General features: G+C 43.1%; 1 protein-coding gene across 5 annotated transcripts in view; it reads left to right on the top strand.

The window, feature by feature from the left end:
• Positions 1-300: 300 nt before the first annotated feature.
• Positions 301-27257, top strand: part of ZNF569 (zinc finger protein 569) — a 159669-nt gene continuing 132712 nt past the window's right edge. For 2 of the 5 annotated variants that reach the window (XM_080644806.1, XM_080644804.1), the window contains exon 1: positions 307-490. The gene's annotated coding sequence lies outside the window, so the exon portion shown is untranslated. Of the gene's footprint in view, positions 491-534; positions 675-27257 lie in introns of those variants that run through there. The other 3 variants (XM_080644803.1, XM_080644802.1, XM_080644801.1) reach the window with 3 other exon arrangements.

Here is a 27257-nt window from a genome sequence, read left to right as displayed (position 1 = left end):
CTCCATTAACTCTCTTCCACAAAACCACTGCCAAAATTTTCAACACACAGTCACACAAAGCAACTCTCTTTCTGACTGCCGCCAGAAGCTCGAGGACTGGCTGGTCTCGTCCCGCCTACGGGCCTGATTTCCCCCCACTTCATTCCGGGGAAGTCTAGTCCTGGGTGGAGCCCACACCAGACAGAACTAAACCGACTGAGCGGTGCTTCCTTATTGGGCCAAACACCATAATCCCAGGAATCCGAAGACCCAGTTAAAGTGACATTTTCATACATTGACTTGGGCCACGAGGGCCTCTGGGAAATGTAGTCCGGTCCAGGAAAGCTGCGGCCCGTTTCAGAGTCTTCTCAGCCTCCAGTTGTACTCCCACAGACTCCCAGTGCCAGGGTCAGGGCAAGTTGCTTTCGTAAAACTTACACTGAGCCTCCTCCGCAGATCTGGGCGCCTATAAACGCCAATATTTGCAAACAGAGAGGAGAGTCCGGCCGGGGTGAGTCGCGTGGGGCTCTGGGAAGTGTTGTCCTTTGTCTGAGGGCCCGGGCCTGTGCTGCAGTCATCCCCAGCCCGCGTGGCCCTAGTCAACCCGCACCCTTTCTCAGCCCGCGCCCCTTTCTCAGCCCATACTTGGGCGGCGTGGAGATGTGGAATTGGGGCCTGTGTCTGCGGTCTCGGTGGTGAGTCCTCGGGAGGCTGCGAGCTCTGAGTCCGGGATTGTGCTGGGTGGGAGTAGGGTCCTGCAGACCCATGTCTGTGTTGGAGGAGGATGCCCATGCCCGGCAGGGCTATGCCCCTAAAGGGTGGTTCCCTGATGCCGCGAGCGTGGCGTATTAAAGACAGCATGTGGCGTGATGTTACTGTATTTGCCAGATATTTGTCTGTGACTGAGTGTGGCCGTGGGATGGTGTGTATAAGAGGATTTTTTGAATGTGCTTTCCCTTTTATATTTCAATATGAACGTGCGTGCCAGCGTGCCTGACTGGTGGGATTGTGAGTAGATGAGAAACTAGAGTTGGATGGAAGGTAGAGTACGGTTGTGTGTAGATTTGTGAGACTGCACCACTGTTTCATTTCTGGGAAGTACGTTTTTATATGATACGTCAATAGCCCTAACACTTTATTTTAATATTTATTTGTTTTAAATTTTATATATTTATTTGTTTTAAATTTGTGTATTAGCCACATTGTTTTGTGACATACACTAACTTTATGCTCCTTGTCCCCCATTCTCTGCCCTAAATCGAAATATGCAGAAAGTTGCTGATAAACACCAGTGTTTATAGTGCACTTTTCTAATTTGGAGGTGGTGGGGTGGTGCAGGCTCCTAGAAGTGGAACTGATGGGTCAAAATGTATGCTGTTATTAAAGGCTCCCTAAATCTACCCAGTTGTTCTCTAAGGTTCCAGTAACTTACAGTATTATTGGCATAGTGTAAGATTGCCTATATTCATACAATTTTTGTAAAAATTTAATAAATGCTGGAGGCATGATATGGTAGATTCTGTGTAAAAAGTGTCCAGAGTCTGGTTTGGGTTTTGAGTTCTCAAAATTGGATGCCACAGGCAGACAGTTGTGTGCTGATCATTCAGATATTTAATGCATTTTCACTGAACACATTCCATGTGACAGGCATTTTGGGGGACCCTGGGGATACAGTAGAGAACAAGGTAGAAAGTGGTACTGCTCTCACAGCTCAGCGTGTAGTGTGGTGTAGAGGGTCTGCAGTGGGGAGAGGCCCATGAAAAGCTTGCAGCTTCTCTAAGTTTTAAGGATCAGCTCTAAAGAATGACAAAACCATGTTGAATTGATCCAGACAGTATCATCAGAAGCAAGTTACAACTTCTGTGTCACTAGGCTTTATTGACATGTTGGACCCACTTGTCTATTTTCCATTTAATACTATTAGTAATAAAAGGAAAAATCACTGAAATTTCAGATATCCATTTGGGTGTGGAGGAAACTTCCTGGAATGAAGAACCAGGAGGAAGAATCTGAGAGAACAGGCTTCTCACAAACACTTCTTGCTCAAACTTGTTTCAGACTGAACAGGTTTCTTTTTTTAAATATATATTGATTTTTTACAGAGAGGGATAGAGAGTTAGAAACATCAATCAGCTGCCTCCTGCACACCTTCTACTGGGGATGTGCCCACAACCAAGGTACATGCCCTTGACCAGAATCAAACCTGGGACCTTTCAGTCTGCAGGCCGACACTCTATCCACTGACCACTGAGCAAAATTGATTAGGGCTGAACAGGTTTCTTATTATATGCTTCTTAGCCTCCTGGATTAAAATCAGCTGGCTGAGAACCATTAGAAAAATATCGAGTCTTTCAAACCTAAAGTAAAAAAGAGTTTTATTAAAACCTTTTTTTGTAATTCTCTCTCTCTCTCTCTCTCTCTCTCTCTCTCTCTCTCTCTCTCTCTCTTTCTCTCTCCTTTCCTTCCTCTCTCTAAGCAGTGAGGATTTAAAAAATAATTTTATGAATTTGTGTTTTCTAAAGTGGTGTTCTATTTTCTTTTCCAAATTTCTTCATGTATTAAGGATTCATTCATTCATTTACTCCACCATTTATTGAATGCTGTCTGTGGGTCAGGGACAATTATAGATGCTTGGGATATAGCATTGAACAAAAGAGACAAACTCCCTGTTATCATGGTACTTAAATCATGGGCCAGATAGTAAATGAGGTAATTTAAACATAACATACATTATTATTTTTAAATTAAATTTATTGGGGTGGCATCAGTCAACATGAACGTACAGGTTTCAGGTGTGGGTTTCTATGTTACAAAATCTGTATATTGCACTGTATATTCCACCACCCAAAGTCAAATCTCCTGTCACCATATATTAGAACCCCCTTCTACACCCACCCCCTTCCCTCTGGCAACCACCACACTGCTGTTTGTGTTCATGAGTTTCAGTGTTATATCCCACATATGAGTGAAATCATGGTTCTTAGCTTTTTCTGACTGACTTATTTCACTTAGCATAATATTCTCAAGTTCCATCCATGTTGTTGCAAATGGCACTATTTCATCCTTTCTTATGGCTGAGTAGTACTCCATTGTGCATATGTACCACATCTTCTTTATCCAGTCCTCTATCCCAGGACACTGTTTGTTTCCATGTCTTGGCCACCATGAGAAATGCTAAAATGGACATTAGGGTGCATATATCTTTGCAAATACATGATTTTGATGTTTTCAGGTATATACCCAGGAAAGGGTTGGATGGGTCGTATGGTAGCTCTATTCTCAATTTTTTGAGGAATCTACAGACTGGTTTCCATAGTGGTTGTACCAGTCTACATTCCCACCAGCAGTGAATGAGGGTTCTCTTTGTTCCACAACCTCTCCAACACTTGTTATTTCGTATCTTGTTGATAATGACCAGGTGTGAAGTGGTATCTCATTGTAGTTTTGATTTGCATTTCCCTAATAGCCAGTGAGGTTGAACATCTTTTCATATATCAATCAGCTGTTCGTATGTCTTCTTGGGAGAGGTGTATTTTCAGGTCCTCTGCCCACTTTTTGATTGGGTTGTTTGTTTGGTGTTAGGTTTTATGAGTTCTTTATATATTTTGGCAATTAAGCCTTTGACGGAGCTACTGTTTGCAAATATGGTTGGCTGTCTCTTTGTTTTGTTGTCAGTTTCTCTTGCTGTGCAGAAGCTTTTTAGTTTGATATAGTCCCATTCATTTATTTTTGTCTTTACTTCCTTTGCCTTTGGGATCAAGTTCATAAAATCTTCTCTACGGCCAAGGTCCACAAGTTTGGTACCTAGATTTTTTTTCTATGTAGCTTATTGTTTCAGGTCTTATATTTAGGCTTCGATCCAATTTGAATTAATTTTTGTACATGGGGACAAACTGTAATACAGTTTCATTCATTTGCATGTGGCTTTCCAGTTTTCCCAGCACCACTTACTGGAGAGACTATCTTTACTCCATTGTGTGTTTCTGGTTCCTTTGTCGAAAATTAACTGTCCATATACATGTGGTTTTACAGCTGGGCTCTATTCTATTCCATTGATCTGTGTGTCCATTTCTCTGCTAATATCATGCTGTTTTGATTATCGTAGCTCTGTAGTATTGTTATGCCCAGATTTCGTGATCCCCAAAGACCACCAGGGAGCCGAGTCCGATGCAAAAGCAAAGAGCCTTTAATCGAGCTAGCTCGAGCCCAGTCCCCCCCCCACACACACCGGCGCAGCGGCGAGGTGGAGAGAGAGAGAGAGCCCCAGACTCCAAACGCGCTGATTTATAGGGGGCCTGGGAGAGGTAGGAGGGGTGAGGTAGTGTGGCCTCCGCTGATTGGTCGGGGTCAGGTTGCACATGGGGGCAGGGCGCAGCTTACTTTCCCTTGCATTTCTATTGGCTAATTCAAAGGTGTGGGTTGGGCTCTTGGAGAGGTTCTAGGGCGGGAACCTGACTCCACGAGGTGGAAGACATGGAACAAAAGGAACATGGAGTCTCCCCGCCCTTTCATTCTCCCCTTGTCTTGAAACTTACAGGCCCAATCATGGGTCGGTTGTATTTCTACTGAACAACATTCCTGGGTCACGAGGGTACACCATCCCAAATTACCTGCACTGATAAAATCGGAGTCCCCAAGTCTTCCCGGTGTCCCATCAAGTAGCCTTCCTTCCCCCTCCAGCATCAGGCAGGTCGAGCACGCCGTAGCTTGAGCTTGAGTGGGTTGCGTTGATCTTGATCGATGCTACTTTGGTGACGAAGTCTTCCCGGATCACAGATGGGTCTGCTGACCGGACGTGAGTGTGATGGACCCAGGTCGCGACTTGAGATCGGTGGGGGTCGTCAGCACCACAACGTAGGGACCCTTCCAACGTGGCTCAAGGGTCTCCCGGCGGTGTCTCTTGACGTAGACCCAGTCCCCGGGCTTATGCTGATGAGGAGTCGGGGCTGGGCCAGTCTCGTAGATAGCGCGGAGGCGCGGCCAAATGTCCTCGTGCGCCCTCTGGAGCCCTCTCAAGGAAAGAAACAGTTCTTGACTTTCAAATTCTGTAAGAAATTCGGCTTTAAGGTTAGGGATAATAGAGGGTGGCCGGCCAAACATGATCTCATAAGGAGTAAAACCCAGGGTGTAGGGGGAGTTCCTAACCCAGTAAAGGGCATATGGAAGGAGAGCCACCCAGTCCCCGCCAGTCTCCATGGTCAATTTAGTAAGGGTCTCTTTTAGAGTTCTATTCATCCTCTCTACTTGCCCTGAGCTTTGGGGCCTATAAGCGCAATGCAATTTCCAATTTGCCCCAATGGCCTTGGCCACTGCCTGCGTTACCTGCGAGACAAAAGCTGGTCCATTGTCTGACCCTATCTCAGCGGGAAAACCGTACCTGGGCAAGATGTCTTCCAGCATATACCGTCACCCCTTCTCCTCCTTTGCTTGGGGAAGCTTCCTAATGTGCTGTAACTCCTCCAGGGAATATCCTGGCTGAACTGGGTCTCCTGGGTCTGGGAGCTGTTGGGCCATGGTGGGGATCGGAGAAAGGGCTACTGCCTTGGCCGCCTGGTCAGCCCTGCGGTTTCCTCTTGCCACTGGGTCGTCAGCCTTCTGGTGTCCTTGGCAGTGTATGATGGCCAATTTGGCAGGGAGCCATAAGGCTGAGAGTAAGTCGAGTATCTCCTGTTTATTCTTTATAGTCCGCCCCTCTGCTGTTAGTAGCCCTCTCTCTTGGTAGATTGCCCCATGAATATGAGCGGTGGCGAACGCATACCGGCTGTCTGTGTAGATGTTGAGCCGCTTTCCAGCTCCCAGTGTCAGGGCCTTGGTGAGGGCCACAAGCTCTGCTCTCTGGGCTGACGTCCCAGAGGCAGAGCCTCTGCCCATACAGTGTCCGTTTCAGTGACTACAGCTGCACCCTCATACCTGCTCCCGTCCCGTACGAAGCTGCTTCCATCCGTGAACCAGGTGACGTCTGCATCTGGAAGGGGCTGGTCGGTCAGGTCCTTCCGGAGCCCATTCACTTGCTCTAGGATTCCCAGGTCCTCGTGCAGGGCCTCGTCGAAGATGGTGGGCGAGTTCTTGAATCCGAGGCAACCGAGTCCACGTCAGTTGTCCGCTGTAGCCCTCTATTGGAGAGGCTTTTTGGTGAAGCTGGTACTCATCCTCCAACCTTATGGTCAGGACCTGAATGGGGTGGCCCTGCCTTCAGTAACCTGAGGCCCCCCTTGTCTGAAAGTGATGAGCTTCAATCTTAGTGAGCAAGTCTCATCCTAACAGTGGGTAGGGGCATTCCGGAATTACCATAAAAGAGTGGGATACCCGGCCCGTCCCTAAATCCACCGTTCTTCGGGTAGTCCATGAATACTGGCTCATACCAATTGCTCCTTGTACCCAAGACTTATTTGTTAATTTTCCTTGAGGCGTACAGAGGACCGAGTGTTGCGCTCCGGTGTCGACAAGGAAGTCAATGGGGGTCCCCTCCACTCTAAGAGTTACCCTGGGCTCGGGGAGGAGGTCCGAACCCCGACTCCCCTAATCACTCAGTTCATCTAGCTCCAGGACCTTCACTCGATCCGCCTCGCCTCCCTGTTTGCTGGCCCTTTTCGGGCACTCTTGTTTCCAGTGCCCTATCTCCCTACAGTAAGCCCACTGATCTTTCTGCAGCTTCCGCCTCCCGCCCCGGGCGGTCCCCTTACCGTCCTCCTGATTGCCTGCGAGTTCGCGGAGACGGCGGTTCCGTTCCTCGGAAGAGTCCGCGGTGGTGGCGAGCAGGATCTTAGCTAGGTCTCGGGTTTGTTTGCTGCTCGCAGCCGCCGCAGCGTGAGCCTGCCTTTCTTCCGGGGGCTCCCTGTTATTATACACCTTCTCGGCTACCTCCAGTAGGTCCTTTAAACTCTTCTCCCCCAACCTATCTACTTTTTGCAGTTTCTTTTTAATATCCGCAGCCGATTGGTTTACAAAGCTTATGATCACAGCTGCCTTGTTTTCAGGAGCTTCTGGATTCATGGGGGTGTAGGTGCTGTATGCCTCCATGATCCGTTCTAAAAAGACAGCTGGAGACTCATCCCTTTCCTGCTGAACATTCCCTACCTTGGCCAAATTAGTTGGCTCTCTAGCAGCCATTCGGAGACCCCCCATTAGAGTCTGGCGGTAGACCCGGAGCCTCTCCTTACCTTCTGCCGTGTTGAAATCCCATTCAGGCCTAGTTAAGGGAAAAGAGACATCTATCTGGACCGGGTTGGTGGTTGGGTTCCCGTCCACGCCTGGAACCACTTTCCGGGCCTCATTGAGGATTCTTTCCCTCTCCTCAGTTGTGAACAGGACCTGTAAAAGCTGTTGGCAGTCGTCCCACGTGGGCTCGTGGGTGAAAAGGACAAAATCTAACAGATCAATAAGCCCTGCTGGCTTCTCAGAGAATTTAGGATTCTGAGCCTTCAGTTGCAAAGGTCACTAGTGGCAAAAGGCCAATAGTGATGGGGTTGATTGCCATCTGCATCTGGGAGCCCACCGGAACCATAGCCGCTCCCAGAACTCCGCCCCCCCCCCCCCCCCCCCCCCGTTGCTCCCGGAACTCCGCCCCCAGCTGCTCCCGGAACTCTGCTCCCCGTGGCGTCCGCTTCCCTTTGCGTGGGAGGATCGCCCCCCTATGGACTCCTAGGGGGCTGATGTGAGGGAGGAAAGATTAGTTCCTCTTCAGTTCCCCCCTGAAAGACAGGGTAGAGGGGAGCTGATGGCGGGGTGAGGGCCTTCTTCTTCTTCACCTTCTCCGTTTCCTGCAAAGCAAGCATGGGTTTCGGCTCCAGGGGGCGCTGGGACAGAAAGGGCTTAAGCCAGGAGGGTGGATCTTCCATGAGGTCCTGCCAAGTAATAATGTAAGGGAGTTGATCAGGATGTCCCTTCTTGGCCTGAGAGACGATGTCCCTCACCCGGTGGATGGTGGGGAGGTCGAAGGTCCCCTCCGGCGGCCACCCGACACTAAAAGTCGGCCACTCCCTAGAACATAAAGTTTACCACCGGCCCTTCCGGACCTCTACACTGAGGTTGCTAGCTCTTCCCTTAACCTCTTTGAAATGATCAACCATAATGCTTAAAGGAGTGGTTGAAGTCTGTCCCATGATGTCCGTCAACAGAGTTCACAAAACAAAACAGAAAAACACAGACACAGACAAACAAAGGGCCCTTGAGACAAGCTTTCCAACGTGAGTCCGTTGGAACAAAACTGACAAAACCGAAAGTGCAGACGACGGCCTCACGCCGATCGGTGGGAGCGACCCACCTCGTCCCAGAGGTTTGAGGGGAATACATGTCCCTCCTGAAGGAGGATCGGGACATCTCCCGATTCCTCCCGCCCGTGGTCCTCCAGTGCGTCCACCTAGACCGCTTCGGGCACTGCCAGAGATTCAGAAATGAGCTCACACAAAAGAGACAAGGAACAGACAGATACCTACCGTGGCCAGTCAGACTCTACGGATCGGGGGTCCCTTGAGGTTCTTGGGGATCCCGGACGAGCCCCCAGATGTTATGCCCAGATTTCGTGATCCCCAAAGACCACCAGGGAGCCGAGTCCGATGCAAAAGCAAAGAGCCTTTAATCGAGCTAGTTCGAGCTCAGTCACATACACACACACACACCGGCGCAGCGGCGAGGTGGAGAGAGAGAGAGAGCCCCAGACTCCAAACGCGCTGATTTATAGGGGGCCTGGGAGAGGTAGGAGGGGTGAGGTAGTGTGGCCTCCACTGATTGGTCGGGGTCAGGTTGCACATGGGGGCAGGGCGCGGCTTACTTTCCCTTGCATTTCTATTGGCTAATTCAAAGGTGTGGGTTGGGCTCTTGGAGAGGTTCTAGGGCGGGAACCTGACTCCACGAGGTGGAAGACATGGAACAAAAGGAACATGGAGTCTTCCCGCCCTTTCAGTATAATGTGAAGTCAGGTAGTGTGATGCCTCCAGCTTCATTGTTTTTTCTCAGGATTGCTTTGGCTATTCCGGGACTTTTGTGGTTCCATAGAAATCTGCTGATTTCTTGTTCTATTTCTTTAAAACTGACATTGGGATTTTGATGGAGATTGCATTAAATTTGTATATTGCTTTGGGTAATATGGCCATTTTAACTATGCTGATTCTTCCAATCCATGAACACAGGATATCTTTTCATTTTGTTGTATCTTTTTCAATATATTTTATTTTTATTTTTAATTTTTTTCTTTATTGATTAAGGTATTACATATGTGTCCTTATCCCCCCATTGCCTCCTCACCCCTTCACTTGTGCCCTCACCCCCCCCCCCCCCAGTGTCTGTGTCCATTGGTTATGCTTATATGCATGCATGTAAGTCCTTTGGTTGATCTCTCCCCCTTGCCCCCACCCTCCCCTGCCTTCCCTCTGAGGTTTGACGGCCTGATCGATGCTTCTCTGTCTCTGGATCTGTTTTTGTTCATCAGTTTATGTTCATTATATTCCACAAATGAGTGAGATCATGTGATATTTATCTTTCTCTGACTGACTTATTTCGCTTAGCACAATGCTCTCCAGGTCCATCCATGCTGTTACAAATGGTAGGCGTTCCTTCCATTGTGTGTCGATGTACCACAGTGTGTTTATTTATTGTCTAAAGTTTTACATATGTCTTCTTTTTCCCCAATTGACCCCCCACCCAGCCATTCCCACCACGGGCAAGGCCCCACCACCCCAGTGTCTGTGTCCATTGGTTATGTTAATATGCATGCATACAAGTCCTTTGGTTGTTCTCTAACCCCCCTCACCCCTCTGCCATTTGTCTCTGGATCTAATCTTGTTCATCAAATTATGTTGATATTATATCCCACATATGAGTGAGATCATGTGATATTTATCTTTTTCCGACTGCCTTATTTCGCTTAGTATAATGCTCTCCAGTTCCATCCATGCTGTTGCAAATGGCTAAAAGTTCCTTCTTTTTTATAGTGGCATAGTATTCCATTGTGTAAATGTACCACTGTTTTTTAATCCACCCATCTGCTGGTGTGCACTTAGGCTGTTTCCAAATCTTAGCTATTGTAAATTGTGCTGCTATGAACATAGGGGTGTATATATCCTTTCTGATTGGTGTTTCTAGTTTCTTGGGATATATTCCTAGAAGTGGGATCACTGGGTCAAACGGGAGTTCCAGTTTTAGTGTTTTGAGGAAACTTCATACTGTTCTCCACAGTGGCTGCACCAGTCTGCATTCCCACCAGCAGTGCACGAGGGTTCCTTTTTCTCTGCATCCTCTCCAGCACTAGTCATTTGCTGATTTGTTGATGATAGCCATTCTGACAGGTGTGAGATGGTACCTCATTGTTGTTTGATTTGCATATCTCAGATGATTAGTGACTTTGAGCATGTTTTCATGAGTCTCTTGGCCTCCTTCTGTCTTCTTTCGAAAAGTATCTATTTAGGTCTGTTGTCCATTTTTTGGTTGGATTGTTTATCTTCCTTTTGTTAAGTTGTATGAGTTCCCTGTAAATGTTGGAGATTAAACCCTTATCGGAGATAACTTTGGCAAATATGTTCTCCCATGCAGTGGGCTTTCTTGTTGTTTTGTTGATGGTTTCTTTTGCTGTGCAGAAGGTTTTTATTTTGATGTAGTCCCATTTGTTTAGTTTCTCTTTAGTTTCCATTGCCCTAGGAGCTGTATCGGTGAAGATATTGCTTTGGCATATGTCTGAGGTTTTGCTGCCTGTGGATTCTTTTTCAATATCTTTTAATAATGCTTTGTAATTTTCAGTATATAGGTCCTTCACGTTCTTTGTATAAGTTTATTCCTAGGTATCTTATTCTTTTGATTGCAATTGCAAAAGGAATTTTTTTTTTCCATTTCTTTTTGTTGTTGTTCGTATGCAGGAAGACAGTGGATTTTTGCACATTGATTTTGTATGCTGCAACTTGACTTATTTGTTTATTGTTTCTAATAGTTTTTTTGGTGGAGTCTTTAGAGCAGTGGTTCTCAACCTTTCTAATGCCACGGCCCTTTAATACAGTTTCTCACGTTGTGGTGACCCCCAACCATAAAATTATTTTTGTTGCTGCTTCATAACTGTAATTTTGCTACTGTTAATGAATCGTAATGTAAATATCTGTGTTTTCCGATGGTCTTAGGCGACCCTGCTAGCAGTTCTTAACCTGTGGATCGCGACCCACAGGTTGAGAACCACTGCCTTAGAGTTTTCTATATACAGAATTATGTTGTCCGCAAAATAAATGACAGTTCGACTTCTTCCTTCCCTATTTAGATGCCTTTTATTTCTTTCTTTTGCCTTATTGCTCTGGCTAGGACTTCCAGCTCTAGGTTGAGTAAGAGTGATGAGAGTGGACATCCTTGTCTTGTTCCTAATCTTAAAGGTAAAGATTTCAGTTTTTCACCATTGAGTATGATATTATCTGAGGGTTTAAAATAGATGACCTATGTTGAGGTACTTTCCTTCTACTCCTATTTTATTGAGTGCTTTAATCATAAATGGATGTTATATCTTATCAAATACTTTTTCTGCATCTATTGATCAGATCATATGATTTTTATCCTTTCTTTTGTTAATGTGGTATACTACATTGATGATTTGCATATGTTGAACCATCCTTGTGCCTCTGGAATGAACACCACTTGATTGTGATGTATTATTTTTTGATGTACTGTTGTATTTGATTTGCTAGTATTTTGTTTAGGATTTTTGCATCTGTATTCATTAGAGATATTGGTCTGTAGTTTTCTTTTTGTGTGTTATCTTTGCCAGGTTTTGGTATCAGGGTTATATTTGCCTCATAAAATGTGTTAAGAAGTATTGCCTTTTCTTCAATTTTTTGGAAGATTTTGAGAAGGATAGGTTTTAAAACATTTTTGAACATTTGGTATAATTCACTGGTGAAGCCATCTGGTCTTGGATTTTTATTTTGGGGGAGATTTTTGATGGTTGTTTCAATTTCCTCACTACTGATAGGTCTATTTAGATTTTCCAATTTGTTATGAGTTAGTCTAGGAAGGTTATATATTTTTAAGAACTTATCCATTTCTTCTAGGTTATTGAATTTGGTGGCATATCATCTTTCATAATATTCTAACTTGATCCTTTGAATATCTGTGATGTCTGTGGTGACTTCTCTCATTTCTGATTTTGTTTATATGAGTCTTTCCCTTTATTCCTTAGTGAGTCTAGCCAGAGTTTTGTCAATTTTATTAACCTTTTCAAAGAACCAGCTCTTTGTTTTATGAAATGTTTGTATAGTCTCTTTCATTCAATTCTCTAATTTTTATTATTTCCTTTCTTCTGCTGACTTTGAATTGCTTTTCTTCTTTCTCTAGTTCTTTAAGATGTGATGTTAGGTTATTTACTTGGGATTTCTCTTGTTTCTTGAGATAGGCCTGTAATTATATGAACTTCCCTCTTATTACTGATTTCACTGCATCCCAGAAGTTTTGATATGTTGTATTGTCACTCTAATTTGTCTCTATATATCTTTTGACTTCATCTTTTATTTCTTCTTTGACCCAGTCATTTTTCAATAGTATGTTGTTTAATCTCCATGTATTTGTGGGTTTCTTTACTTCCTTTTTGCAGTTGCTTTCTAATTTCAAAGCATCATGGTTGGAGATTATGCTTGGTATAATTTCAATTTTCTTGAATTTGTTGATTCTAATTTTGTGACCCAAAATGTGGTCTATCCTTGAGAATGTTCCATGTGCACTGGAGACAAATGTATAATATGATGTTCTGGGATGAAAAGTTCTATAAATGTCAATTATGTCCATTTGATCTAGTGTTTCATTTAAGGCCAATATTTCTTTACTGATTTTCTGTTTGGTTGATCTGTGTAGAGGTGTCAATGGAGTATTAAGGTCCCCAACTATGATTTTTCTAAAAATCTGTTTTTCCCTTTAGTTCTTTGAGTAATTGTTTTATAGACTGTATTTCAGTGCTCCCTGGTTGGATGCATATATATTAAAAAGTGCTGTGTTTTCTTGATTTAGTGTCCCCTTTATTATTATAAAGTATTCATCTTTGTCTTTTATCTTTGTTATATTGAAATCTATTTTGTCAGATATAAGTATGGCTACACCTGCTTTTCTGTGGATGTTATTTGCTTGGAGAATTATGTTCTACTCTTTGACTCCGAATCTAACTTTGCAGCTTAGATGCACCCCTCTTGGAGATCAGTCATAGGAAAACAGAGATTCTACTGCAGTAGCTCTTGGTTTACAGATAGTATGTTCCTGGATCTAACTCCAAGGGCAACAGGAGGCAAGTTTTTGGAGTCCCATCAGTGGCAGGGCTCTGTGGGTCCATTTCTTTTTCTGAAACACCACCTCCCTGCCCAAGAGTGGAGAGCCACATGGTAGAACCCCATGCTCTGTTAGGCATCTGCTGACTCAGACATTATTTGCTCCCTTGCAGCTTGCTCTACTGGATTGCCCATCATAGCACTCTGTTGCTACTGCTGGCTTCCTTTCTCTCCCAGCCAGGCAGCAAGCTCCTGGCTGAAGGGCTGTGTCTGCGGGCTGTCTGCACTTTCCTCCCTTCTCATCTCCCCATTTATTGCTGGTTGCCCACCTTTAGATGTTTCAGTGTGCGGGTCTCTCAGGCATGTGTCTGTGTTGAGCAGGGATTTCTTTGTTGAATTATTAGTATAGTTTGTTAACTTGTTGCATTTCAGGGGGAGAGGCCAAGGGGTCTCCCACACTACCATTCCTCTCACTTGACTGGTACTAAAGAAGATAACATACATTAAATAGTGGAAAATGCTAAGAGAAAAAAATAAAGCAGGAAGATAAATAGCATTAGGAATGGGAGTTGGAGTTTTAGATGGGGTAGCCGGGGAAGGAATCCTAAAATGTAAAAATAAAAATATGAAGGAAGTAAAGGAGCTAGTTATACATATAATCAAGGGAAGGTTATTCTAGAGGTAACAACAGTTATAAATCCCTGAGGTGATAACATGCAAGTTACAATAAAGAGGCGGGTGTGGCAGAAATAGAGGGTGAGTGGTAAGAGGTGAGAGACAAATGGTAAGTGGAGGGAAGGAGGACAGATCAGGTTGGGCCTTATGGGCCATATTAATGATTTTGACCTTTACTCTAAATGAGATGGGAAGCTGTTGGAGAGTTTTGAGCATGGGAGTGATATTATTTTCATATAATTTAAGACAATTGCTTTGGCTACTCTGATGAGAGGGCTATGGGAAGAAGAATGGAGAAGGGCAGAAGTAGAGACACATATTTGGAAACTATTGCAATAATCTAGGGAAAAGAGGTTAGTGACCTGGACCAGAGAAGTAAAAATGGTGGAAGTAATGGATATAATTTAGACACAAAGCTGACATAATTGCTAATAAAACTGATATAGAGTGTAAGTGTGATAAGATGACACCTTATTTTTTTATCTAAGCATCTTGAAGAATAGAGTTATCATTAACTGAGAAAGGAAAGATAGAAGGAACAACTACCTTGGGGCTTAGGGAAATAGTGAGATTTCAGTTTGGAATATATTATGTGATGTGTGAGATACCCATTAGATTCAAGGGGAGGTATTAAGTTGGCAGTGGAATGTAAAAGTCAGAAGTTCAAATGAAAGATCTGATGTCTGGGCTGGAGACATACATTTGAGAATTATTAACATACTAGAGGACTGGTGCACAAAATTCATGCCCGGGAGGGGGTTGTCCCTCAGCTCGGCCTGCACCCTCTCCATTCTGGGACCCTTTGGGGGCTGTTGGACATCCCTCTCACAATCTGGGACCGCTGGCTCCTAACCACTCGCCTGCCTGCCTGGTCACCCCCTAACTGATCCCCTGCTGGCCTGATTGACACCTAACTGCTCCCCTGCTGGCCCGATTGCCCCCAACTGCCCTCCCCTGCTGGCCTGATCACCCCCAACTCCCTGCCCTGCAGGCCTGGTCACCCCCAACTGCCCTCCCCTGCTGGCCTGGTCTCTCCCAACTGCCCTCTCCTGCCGGCCTGATCTCACCCCCAACTTCCCTCCCCTGCCGGCCTGGTCGCCCCTAACTGCCCTCCCCTGCTGGCCTGTTCACTCCCAACTGCCCTCCCCTGCTGGCCATCTTGTGGCGGCCATCTTGTGTTGGCCATCTTGTGGTGTCACAGCAGCCATCTTGTGGCAACTTGGTGTGACACCACCTAGGCTTTTATTATATAGGATAAATGATAGTTAAAGCCCAAAGATTCGATGACATCACTTAAAGAGTAGGGGTAAAGAACTTGTCTCTGGGGTCACTACAACATTACGAAGTCTGAGAAATCAAGAGGAATCAATGAAAGAGACTGAAAGGGATAAGCTTAGAGTAGTTGGAAGCAATCCAGTTGAGTATGATATCCTGAAAACCAAGGGAAGAATGTGTTTTAATGAGATCTGTGTCAGGTGCTGCTGATAGCCCAAGTAAAATGAGGACTGAGTAAGGAACATTGAATTTAGCAACATGAAAATCATTGGTGACTCTGAAGAGCAGTTGTAGTGGAATATGGGGCCAGGGAGAGAAGTGGAGAAGACAAATTGGTGATACCAAGTATGTACAACTTTAAGTTTTTCTTTAAATGGAAGGAGTGATAGATGGAGTTAAGAGGTAATAATAACTGCTTAATACTGATTGAAATGCCTCAATAACAAGAGACACTTGATGATGCAGGAGAGAAAGAGGAGAAATATGTCATTAAGTAGCAAGAGCAAATGTTAGGGGTTTGACGAGAGGAAAAGAATAAAATAATCCTTTAGAAGAGTGGGACAGAGATTAGAGTAGAGAAATATGATTTCCAGGAATCATTGAAGACTCACTTGATGTTAGTTTTCACGACTTTAAAGCAAGCCTATTCCACGTGTGGGTTTTTAAAAATTTCTTTTTATATTCTCTTGCAATGTTATCTTCACAGTTGTAGCCACAGAGTTGGGTGTAACTGGAGTGCTGGTTTCATGAAGTAAGTAGGAATAATGTAAGAGAGAGGCAAGGGGGTCTGAGATGACAAGAATTAATTATATTGATTGACTAGAGTTTTGGCCAGGTAGTAGAAAAATGAGATTAGGAAGAGGGTAATGGACAGTGAAAAGTTGATAGAATGAAGTAATGGAAGTTCATGATGGGGTTGAAAGATGGTTGGTTGAGCCTTGGCCAGTGAGCAATAGTTAGAGCTTTGGCCCGGGCATGGCGAAGGGTCGCAGGTTCAATTCCCAGTTAAGGGCGTGTACCTGGGTTACAGGTTTGCTCCAAGGCCCTGATTGGGGCGTGTGCAGGAGGCAACCAATCAATGTGTCTCTCTCATATAGATGTTTCTCTTCCTTCTATGCTCTATAAAAAGCAATAGAAAAATATCCTTGGGTGAGGATTAACAAGAAAGACTGTTGAGCTGAAATACTAGTGGCAGTGAGGTGAAGAGGTAGGATATTTCCCTCTTCAATCATCAAGTGTTCTTAAGATAGAATAATCCCTATTTTTACCCACCATACTGGGTTTAGAAAACATGGATGACTATTAGCTATTTCAGTAGTGGTTATAAAATGGTAATATAAGAATTCTATCATTCCTTCTTCATTTACTATCTGGAATATTTTTCTAAAGAAGACAATTCTGCCCAGCCAGTGTGGTGCCTTAGTTGTTGAGCATAAACCTATAAACCAGGAGGTCATGGTTTGATTCCTGGTCAGGGCACATGCCTGGGTTGTGGGCTCGGTCCCCGGTGGGTGCATGCAGGAGGAAACTGATCGATGATTCTCTCTCATCATTGATGTTTCTCTCTCTCTCCCCCTCTCCCTTCCTCTTTGAAATCAAAAAATATTTTTAAAAAGAAAAAAATTCCAATTTGTACAGGAAAGGCAGAATCATTTCATTATTTTTTTAGGTTTTCATGCTATCGAATTGGTTCCCTAGCATCTCCCAATGGATTGTTATTATTATTACTATTATATACACATAGATCTTAACACATTTCATATGTTTCAAACCATTGCAATTAGTTTCTTTTTGAAGTTCAAATATTCCCATCTTTGGCTGTCTCTTCAAGATGGCTTCTGAGTATTTTAACACATCCCTAGAAGTCTTTGATAGTATACTACATTTCTGCTATGACACAGGTTATTTCAGAATCATTTTCAATATTTCTGTCTCTAGGCATGGAATCTGGCATTCGTGTATGGTAACCTGATTTCTTTTATTGGGAAATGGTTTTTGAGACTACAGATGCAGAGCTTATTGCCACTGAAAAGGACATTGTTTCCAGATCTTTTTGGGGGGGAGGGTTGCAGGCAGGGCTAAGAAATAAATTCTTTTCAAATGTTTAACCACTTAATTGAAATATAAATAGATACCACATATTTTACCCATTTAAAGTCTAAAATACAATGTTTTTATTTAAAAGAAATATACTCACAAGGTTGTGCACCCATTACCATAATGCAATTTTAGAACATTTTTGTTTCCCCCATTAGCAGTCAATCTCATATTCTCCTCCCTTCCTCCAATTTAATCAACCACCAATCTGCTTTTAGTCTCTATAAATTTGTCTTTTCCAGACATTTCATATAAATGAAGTCATACAATATGTGGTCTTTTGTGGCTGACTTCTTTCATTTGGCATGTTTTCAAGGTTCATTATTGTTGTAGAAGGAAATACATTAAAAAAAAAACACTTTATTGTTGAGAGTATTACAGGTGTCCCCCTTTTTTTTCTTCATTGCCCCCCTCCACCTGGTTCCCGCCCTACCTATTGTCTGCATCCATAGGTAATGCATATCTATCTATATATAAAAGCCTAAGTGACCATTCACCATCCAACTGTCCAACCAGTAGCTATGAGGCGCAATGACCACCAGGGGGCAGATGCTCAATACAACAGCTGTTGAGTGACAGCAACTTTGCAGAGTGCCCTCTTACACTCCAGAACCCCTTGGGGGATGTCAGACTGCTGGTTTCAGCCCAATTCCCACAGGCCAGGCCGAAGGGCCCCACCTGCCGGAGGGACCCCGCTCACTCTGCAGATGCCCTTTGAGCCCCAGCGCCGCTCCAGGTGTGGTTGGCTGGGGAGTGACTGCAGGAGGTTGGCTCCAGGGTGTGTCCAGTTTGTCTCACCCAATCCTGCCCTGCCAGCCAGCCACCTTCTAATTTCCTTTCAATGTGCACGAATCCGTGCACCGGGCCTCTAGTATGCATGTAAGATCTTTGGTTAATCTCCTCTCCCACCCCCCTGCCCCTTTCCCTCTGAGATACCTCAGTCTGATACATGTTTCCATGCCCCTGGTTCTATTTATTCATCAGTTTATTTTGTTCATTAGATTCCTTGTTTGTTTATTTTGACTTTTAGATCCAGTTGTTGATAGATATGTATTAATTGCCATTTTATTGTTTCTTCCTCCTCCTCGTCCTCCTCGTCCTCCTCCTCCTCCTCCTGCTCCTCCTGCTCCTCTTTCTCCTTTTCCTCTTAAAGAATACCCTTAAACATTTCATGTAATAGTGGTTTGGTGGTGATGAACTACTTTAGCTTTTTCTTGTCTGGGGAGCTCTTTATCTGACCTTCAATTCTAAATGATAGCTTTGCTGGGTAATCTTGGCTGTAGGTCCTTGCTATTCATCATGTTGAATATTTCTTGCCACTCCCTTCAGGCCTACAAAGTTTCTGGTGAGAAATCAGCTGACAGTCCCCCCCCAACTTCCCTTCCCTGCCGGCCTAGTTGCCCCCAACTGCCCTGCCCTGCCAGCCTGATCTCATTTCCAACTGCCTTCCCCTGCCGTCCTGATCTCACTCCCCTGCCCTCCCCTGCCAGCCTGATCTCACCCCCAATGGCCCTCCCCTGCCGGCCTGATCTTGCCCCAAACTGCCCTCCCCTGCCAGCCTGATCTCGCCCCCAACTGCCTTAAAAACCCTCCTTAGCCCCCACCTTAGGTTCTGCCTTTGCAGTTCACCCAGATTTGGTTCTGATTGTTGGTTTCTATGCCAGTCAGCGTCTCTGGGCCTATCTCCAGGCCTGATCAGAGAGGTGGGGCTGATCAGCAGCCCCTGCGGAGGCCCAGAGAGAGAGGCGCGCTGCTGGCCATGCCCAGAGAGAAAGAGAGAGACAAGGGCTGATCAACAGCTGCCATGGAGGCTACGGATCAGACCCCGCTTCTCTCTCCAGGCCTCTCTCTGGGCCTGATCCACAGCCTCCTCAGCAGTCAGTGCTGGGTCACCATGCCTGCAGTGGCAGCAGTCAGTGCTGGGTCACCACGGCAACCCAGCACTGACTGAAGGACTGATTTCTCGTGTTCAGTCGGGCCTTCAGTCATTACGGTCACTGCCTTTTTATATATAAAGATGAGGAAAACTGACATTTTCACAATGCTGACTTTTCTATTTTTAAGCATGGTATTTACTTAGGAAAGTTTTATGACCTTCAATTAATTAAATGAATTTTCTTGATTAGGCTTTTACATGGCTTTTGTTTGAAACTACAAACAAAAGGATTTTATTTTACCTTCATCATTCTTTCTCTGACATTCTTTCTATCTTTATGTACATTAAAATTTCTGACCTATATAATTTTTCTTCACTTTTAACATTTCTTGCAAGGTAAATCTACTGGTGATGAATTCCCTCAGTTTTGTTCATTTGAAAAAGTTTATTTCTCCTTTGCTTTTGAAGTATAATTTCTCTGATAGAGAATTCTAGATTGTTGTTGTTTTTTTTATTTAATACTTTCAATATTTTACTCAATTCTCTTTTTGTTTATATAGTTTCTGATGAAAATTCTGCTGTAATTCTTATCCTTGTTGTTTTATAGGTAAGGGGTTATTTTTCTCTTGTTTCTTTGAAGACTTTTCTCCTCTTTTTTTGTTTTCTTCAGTTTTAGTACATGCCTAGATGTGTTTTCTGTTATTTACTTTGCTTGGTGTTCTCTGAGCATATGAATGTATGATCTGATGTTTGCCATTAATTTTGAAGACTTATAGCCATCATTACTTAAAATATTTCTTCTGATCCTGCTTTGTTCTCCTTTTGGTATTCCAGTTCTGGGTATATTATATTGTCCTATAGTTTGGATGTTCTCTTCTATTTTGCTTTTTATAGTTCTTTTCTTTTCTTTTTTTTTGCATTTCTGTTTGGGAAATCACTATTCACCTGTTTTCAAGTTTACTGATTGTTTTCTTAATCATGTTGATTCTACCAATGAGGTCATTGAAAGCATTCTTCATTTCTATTAATGTATTTTTAATTGGTAGCATTTCTATTGATCCTTTAACTGTTCTCCATCTCATTTTTACTCCAACATAACTAATGGTTCACAGACCTTGGGATTCACACAAATGAACATATACTATTGCAGACTGGTGAATGCAACAAGTTGGGTAAGCTCATGAAATATAGGAGTTTATAGATCCAGAAAGAGGGATATCCCAATCAGGGGTAAAGTAGTCCTTAATTAGACCCCTGTAAGAACAAGAAAGTATTGGTCAAGTGAAATAGCTGATCAACTATCAGGAGATGGTTTCCAGGTAGGGGAAAATGATATGCAGTGACTTTTAAGGTAATGAGTATTCTGTTTTTAAAGAAAGGCATACAGTTATAAATGTGCCCCTCTCTCTACCTCTGTGTAAACATGTGTTGCTAAATGGAGTGGTAAGACCTGGAATCCAAGGACACCTGGGAATAGTGGAAAAAAGACTAAGGAAGAGGGCAGAGAAACCAAGATGGCGGCATAGGTAAACACCTAAACTGCTGCCTCACACAACAATTTCAAAAGTACAACTAAAAAACAAAATGTCTATCACCCAGAACCATGGGAAAGCTGGCTGAGTGGAAGTTCTACAACTAGAAGGAAAGAGAAAAGAGCATTGAGACGTGCACAAGCGCTGAAAAGCTGAGGTACGGAGGCTCGCGAATCAGGCTGGCGGTGGGCAACTGGGAGCACTGCTTTTTCAACCCAAAGGGAGACAAGCTACCGATTACTCTGAACTCCAGTTTCTGGGAAGACGCTGGGGACCCAAACTCCTACGGGGAGAAGCTGGACTGTCTGCCATCGGGTTGGAAAGTGAGGGTGACTTTCTTGCAGAGGTGCACCCAGCAATCATTGTTTACTGTGCTGGGGTGTGGGACGTGGGGACTTGGAAATGCGGAGATGCAGAGATGGCTGACTGGCAGCCATCGCTGTTTGCCACACCCTAGCCTAGTGACTCCCTGAGACCCCGCCCTGCACAATCTACAAACCCACCCAAGCTCCACGCAGCGGCTTTTGCATATACATGGCCTGCCCTATTGCAGCTTAACCTAACAAACTGCAGCTCTGGTCAGACAGCTCCAAAACCTCCAAACCCCAAGCAAAGAGGAGAAAACTGTAGTTCTCGCTGTAGTTCCTGCTGGGTGGCCTCAGACCATAGCTGACCTGCACCCCATTGGAGATCCAGAAGCTAGTGTATCAAGTGGTCAGTGTGAGACGACACCAGGTTTTAACTACTCACATCCATAAGTGACACATTCAAGAGGCAGACTCAGTGAGCACCAAAGCCCCACTGAAACAAGTCCTGCCCCATAAGCATGTCTCCAGCACAGTAGTTCTTCCATTATAGACACAGCGGGTCCACACAGCCAACTGGCCTGGAGGTCAATTCCTTTCAGTGACACCAACAGCAATCAAGACTTAACTACAACAAGGCTGTACACACAGTCCACAAAGGGGTGCACCAAGAGTGTCCACCTCAGGTAACTGGGAGGCCGACCCACAGGGCCATATAGGACACCTAGCACACAAAGCCACCCTACCAACTCAGGGAAAGAGCAAAAATGCAGAGACAAAGAAACAGATCACAAACAAAAGAAATGGAGGAAAACAAATGACTGGCTATAGAGTTCAAAACCACAGTTAAAAGATTTTTCAAGAATTTCCTAGAAAAGGCCAATAAATTTAGCGAGACCCTCGAGGATATGAAGAAGGACCAACTAGAAATTAAACATACACTGACTGAAATAAAAAATATTATACAGAGACCCAACAGCAGACTAGAGGAACACAAGAATCAAGTCAAGATTTGAAATACAAAGAAGCAAAAAACACTCAACCAAAAAAAGCAAAAAGAAAAAAAAATCCAAAAATTTGAAGACAGTGTAAGAGGCCTCTGGGACAACTTCAAGCATACCAACATCAGAATTATGGGGGTGCCAGAACAAGAGAGAGAGCAAGATACTGAAAAACTATTTGAAGAAATAATGACTGAAAACTTCCCCCACCTGGTGAAAGAAATAGACTTACAAGTCCAGGAAGCGCACAGAACCCCAAACAAAAGGAATCCAACGAGGACCACACCAAGACACATCATAATTAAAATGCCAAGGGCAAAAGACAAAGAATATTAAAAGCAGCAAGAGAAAAACAGTTAATTACCTACAAGGAAGCACCCATACGATTGTCAGCTGATTTCTCAACAGAAACTATGCAGGCCAGACAGGAGTGGCAAGAAATATTCAAAGTAATGAATAGCAAAAACCTACAACCAAGATTACTCTACCCAGCAAAGCTATCATTCAGAATTGAAGGGCAGATAAAGAGCTTCACAGATAAGAAAAAGCTAAAGGAGTTCATCACCACCAAACCAGTATTATATGAAATGCTGAAAGGTATTCTTTAAGAAGAGGAAGAAGAAGAAAAACAGTAAAGGTAAAAATTATGAACAACAAATACCTATCTATCAACAAGTGAACATAAAAATCAAGTGAATTAAAAATCTGAGGAACAGAATAAACTGGTGAATATAATAGAATTGGGCATAGAATGGGAGTGGATTGATAATTCTCAGGGGGAAAGGGGTGTGGGGGGATACGGGAAGAGACTGGACAAAAATCACACACCTATGGATGAGGACAGTGCGGGGGAGGTAAGGGCAGAGGGTGGGGTGGGAACCGGGTGGAGGTGAACTGTGGGGGGAAAAAGGAGAAACAATTGTAATAACATGAACAATAAAGATTTATTAAATTAAAAAAAAAAAGACTAAGGAAGAGTTGGGGTGGTGGTAGAAAAAATATTTCCTACCCACCCTGGATCCATATCTAGAGTATGTAAGTTAGCTCAGGCTATCTAGAGAATTGCTTTGGAAAATACAGCCAGGTTAGGGCTCTCACTGATTTTTGTTTTTTTTGGCAAAATTTAGATTCAAGCAGGCATAGATGATGATGATGATGATGATGATGATGATGATGATGATGATGTAATAGTGCCCAAGTTGTTAGGTATATTTTAACTATCATAGCTCGTTTCTGGAGGGTATTATGCATAGTAGTTTAGGAATGAACAAATTAGTATACTTCATTATAAGTTCTTTGTAAAGGGGAATGAAAAATGTTTCCTATGAATAGAACATCTAGTTTGAGAATTTATTTCTAAAGTTTCCCCCAGTTAGTTTGCTTGACTTTGAATTCCTCCAGTATACTATATTCTCTCCCTGCTCCCAGAGCCTTGCCTATTGCTCCTGCTTTGCCTATATAACACTTCTCCACCTCATTTTCACTCCAATATAACTCATTTATTTAACTTTAACATATCATCTTAATCCTAACTTCATGTGGGAGGTATTTTTGAGCTTCATCCCAAAATAAGCTGAGGGACTTTTGCTATGTGCTTTTTAAACATAGTACTTCTCAAAAGTCTATTATAATGGAGGGACTTTGGGTTACTGTTCAGGGCCATAGCTGGAAAGAGCTTTGCTTCCATTCTTAAAACAAGGAAAAAACTAGATAAACTGCAAATTAACAACTGTTTTTTAACTCATCAAAGAACTTAGATCACGGGGCAACCAAGTAACCTGAAATATAATGTTAACGTAAAAACATTCAAACCTGTACATAATTTTTGTGAGTTTTTTTGAGCCAAACTGCCGACAATTGCCAGGAAGCAGTATCTCAACGGATTGGGATAATACTCTGAAGAATGGTGGGTTTTCATCTATTTTCATACATTGCAATCAAAGAAGGGGACGTAGGTGGGTTTAATGAAATCCATTGGTGATAGATTAGAGAGGCAGGAGAAAGCAAAGCGGAGAAACCTCTGGGATTGAATAAAAAGTTAAATGATAGACACATACTTAGGTGGGTGCAGGATAGCCAACAGTCAACATTTAACACGATAACGATGTACTTAGGTGGTGCAGGAACAATTAGCAATGAAGGAATTTGTGGTATCTGTCCTGGCACCCAGGCACATTAGGTTGCGCCCAAGGGGTCTGGAAAAAGGGAAGTTACAAGTAACCCAGACATTTTAAGGATATGTTATATAGATGCAAAAAGACAGGTTCAGTTAAGGTAAAGATTGAGCTTGTCAGTGAAGATACCAGTCTAGGACATAACTACCCACCATAAGTGCTTTTAGTGAAAGTTTAATTTCAGACCATCCTTTGGGGTTACTTTAGGTCTCTGAGTTTGCAAGATGCCATGCAGGCCTTCCCTGAGCTTGTCAGGTTAGCATGTGGCCCCTTTAGTCTACAGTAAGTAAAAACATATGCCTTCTGGGAGAAACAGGACTTGAGACTCTACTCATCTGGGATGGACATTTCCAGACACCATATAAGCCAGTAAGAAGATACAGCTAAACTTTAAAAAATTTGTTAAAGGTCGAAAGTAGGCCAGCAAGAGTGTAAAGTCACTAAGGGAGTTGAAAATTTGAGGAGTTTTTTGTCTCTTGTAGGCTTTTAGGGGAGAATCCTGACATATTTACCTTGTGGTGCTGGCTGGGGGAAGGGAACAGCAATGCAGACCCATCTTCCCTACAGGATAAAAACTTTAATTGACATAATGAAGAGCAACAAAAATTGTGGATTCTTTAGGGCACTGATGGAAACCTATTGCTGTTTAGGAGAGGGATCTGAAAAAAGAAGAATGCTCTACCTCTGGGAGCGGGGAAAGAATACCTGCTAGGCCAAACACTACAGGGACATAGTGCCTGCCAAAGGTTTAGGTTTAGTGAGAACATAAGAGACTACTTTCCTCCACCTCCCCTTTTCCCTTCCTGCACTAGATTAGCAAGTATGAAATAAAAATAACAGTGGAATACACTTGGGAGACCTGCAAGAGAGATTCTATCTCAGGAGCCACACAAATGGAGTACCTAAAGCCAAGGCAGAAACATACTTTGAGTCAAGAAGGCTGGCAAACTGACCCATACCTTAAACATAGATAGCTTTAGAGGAATTTGAAGTGTGTGATGCAACAAGGGTAAACATAACAATGAGAAAGCAAACCTCAAACCTCACCCAACTGCTAACTGAATTAACATAACCCCCACATTAAAAATATAGCAGAAGGAAAGGCATGCTCATCTCTAAGCATAAGAAATACTTAAATTTATTTCTACTGTGCTACTCAAGATGTCAAGCTTTCAATAAAAATTATGAGGTACATGGATAGGCAAGGAAAAAACACTTAAAAGAGACAAAGCAATAATCAGAACAAGACTTTGATATGACATAGACATTGAAACAATTGAATAGGAATTTAAAATAACTACATAATGGATCAGATGGGTAATTTCAGGGGAGAGGTGGAAACTATAAGAAATAATAAAATAAAAATGGTAGAAATCAGAATCACAGTAAGAGAGATGAAGAACGTGTATGACAGACTCATTAGTAGATATGAAACAGCTGGGAAAAGAATCTATGAACTTGAATATAGAGCAATAGAAATTAGCTATACTGAAATACAATGAGAAAAAGGAGAGTGAGAAGTACCAGAATAGAGCATCCAACTCTCCTATATTTATTAAATGGAATCCTGGAAAAGAGAGGAGGAAGAAAAAATGTTTGAATAAATAATGGCTGAGACTCTTCCAAAATTAATGACATCAAACCACAGACCCAAAAACTCAGAGACCACCAAGCAGGATAAGTACAAACAAAAATCACATTTAGGAATATCACATTTTTATAAAAAAAAAAAAAAAATATATATATATATATATATATATATATATATATATATATATATATATATACACACACACACACATACACTAGAGGCCTGTTGCATGAAGATTTGTGCAATAGGCGTTCCTTCCCCTGGCTGCCGGCACCAGTTTTCCTCTGGGACCTGGGACCCAGGCCTTTGCTCTGGCTGCCGCCTTCTGTCTTTGCTCCGGCCAGAGCCTTCAGTCTTCGCTCCAGCCAGAGCGCCACTCCTGTAGCTCCCTCCACCCTCCCCGCCCTTCCTCTCATAGCAGGCATCCTGCCCTGTCCATGCGCTCTGTGCCTGCATGCATGCTGCCCAGAGGCCCCGAGCGGCTGCGGGGGCAGGGTTAATTTGCATACTCACTTCTGATTTGCTGGTGGGCTTTGCGAAGTGATGGTCAGTTTGCATATTTCTCTTTTATTAGTGTAGATTTTATTTCAGAGAGGAAGGGAGAAGGAGATAGAAATGTCAATGATGAAAGAGAATCATTGATAGGCTGCCTCCAGCACACCCCCTATTGGGGATAGAGCCACAACCTGGGCATGTGCCCTGAGTGGGAATCAAACCTGAGACCCTTCAGTCCACAGGCTGATGCTCTATCTATCCACTGAGTCAAACCAGATAGGGCTAGGTATATCATGTAAACTGCTGAACAACAAAGATGAGGGAAAAATCTTGAAGGCAACAAGAGAAAAAGAAATATTACCTACTAAAGAACAAGGATAAGAATTGCATACAGCAGAGTTCTTATCAGATACAATGGAGACATATTTTCAATGTTCTCTGAAAGAAGAAGAGCTGTCAGTCCAGGATTCTATACCAAGCAAAAATTAAGAATAAAAACTTTTTCAGACAAACAAAAACTTTCACTAGCAGACCTTCTTACAGAAAATGGCAAGGGAAGTTCTTTAGGCAGAAGGAATATGATCTTACTCAAATTTGGATCTGCACAAAGAAATGAAAAATGCTCTATCTCTGGGAGTGGCGGAGGAATATCTGCTAGGCCGAACACTACAGGGACATAGTGCTTGCCAAAGGTTTAGGTTTAGTGAGAACATAAGAACATTGGAATTGGAATAATTAAATGTAAAATAAAATTTATTCTATTTTTAATTGGTCTAAAGTGTAAATGATTGTCTAAAGTAAATATTGTATATTTATGGCATAGGTAAAAGTAAAATATATGACAACTATAGCACAAAAGATTGGAGGGAGGGATTTGGAATACATTGTTGTAAGTTTCCGTACTACAAGTAATATTTGAAGGTAGACTCAGATTAATAAGAAATGGGTATTGTAAAACCTAAGGAGCCACTAACTTTTTTCAAAGAGGTATAAATAACCATCTAATTGATATAAAATGAATAATAAAAATTGCTTAAGTA

Source organism: Plecotus auritus (genome assembly GCF_963455305.1).
Source record: "Plecotus auritus genome assembly, chromosome: 10".
NCBI lineage: Eukaryota > Metazoa > Chordata > Mammalia > Chiroptera > Vespertilionidae > Plecotus > Plecotus auritus.
Note: the sequence above shows the minus strand (reverse complement) of the source record. Positions and strands in the feature narration are given on the sequence as shown.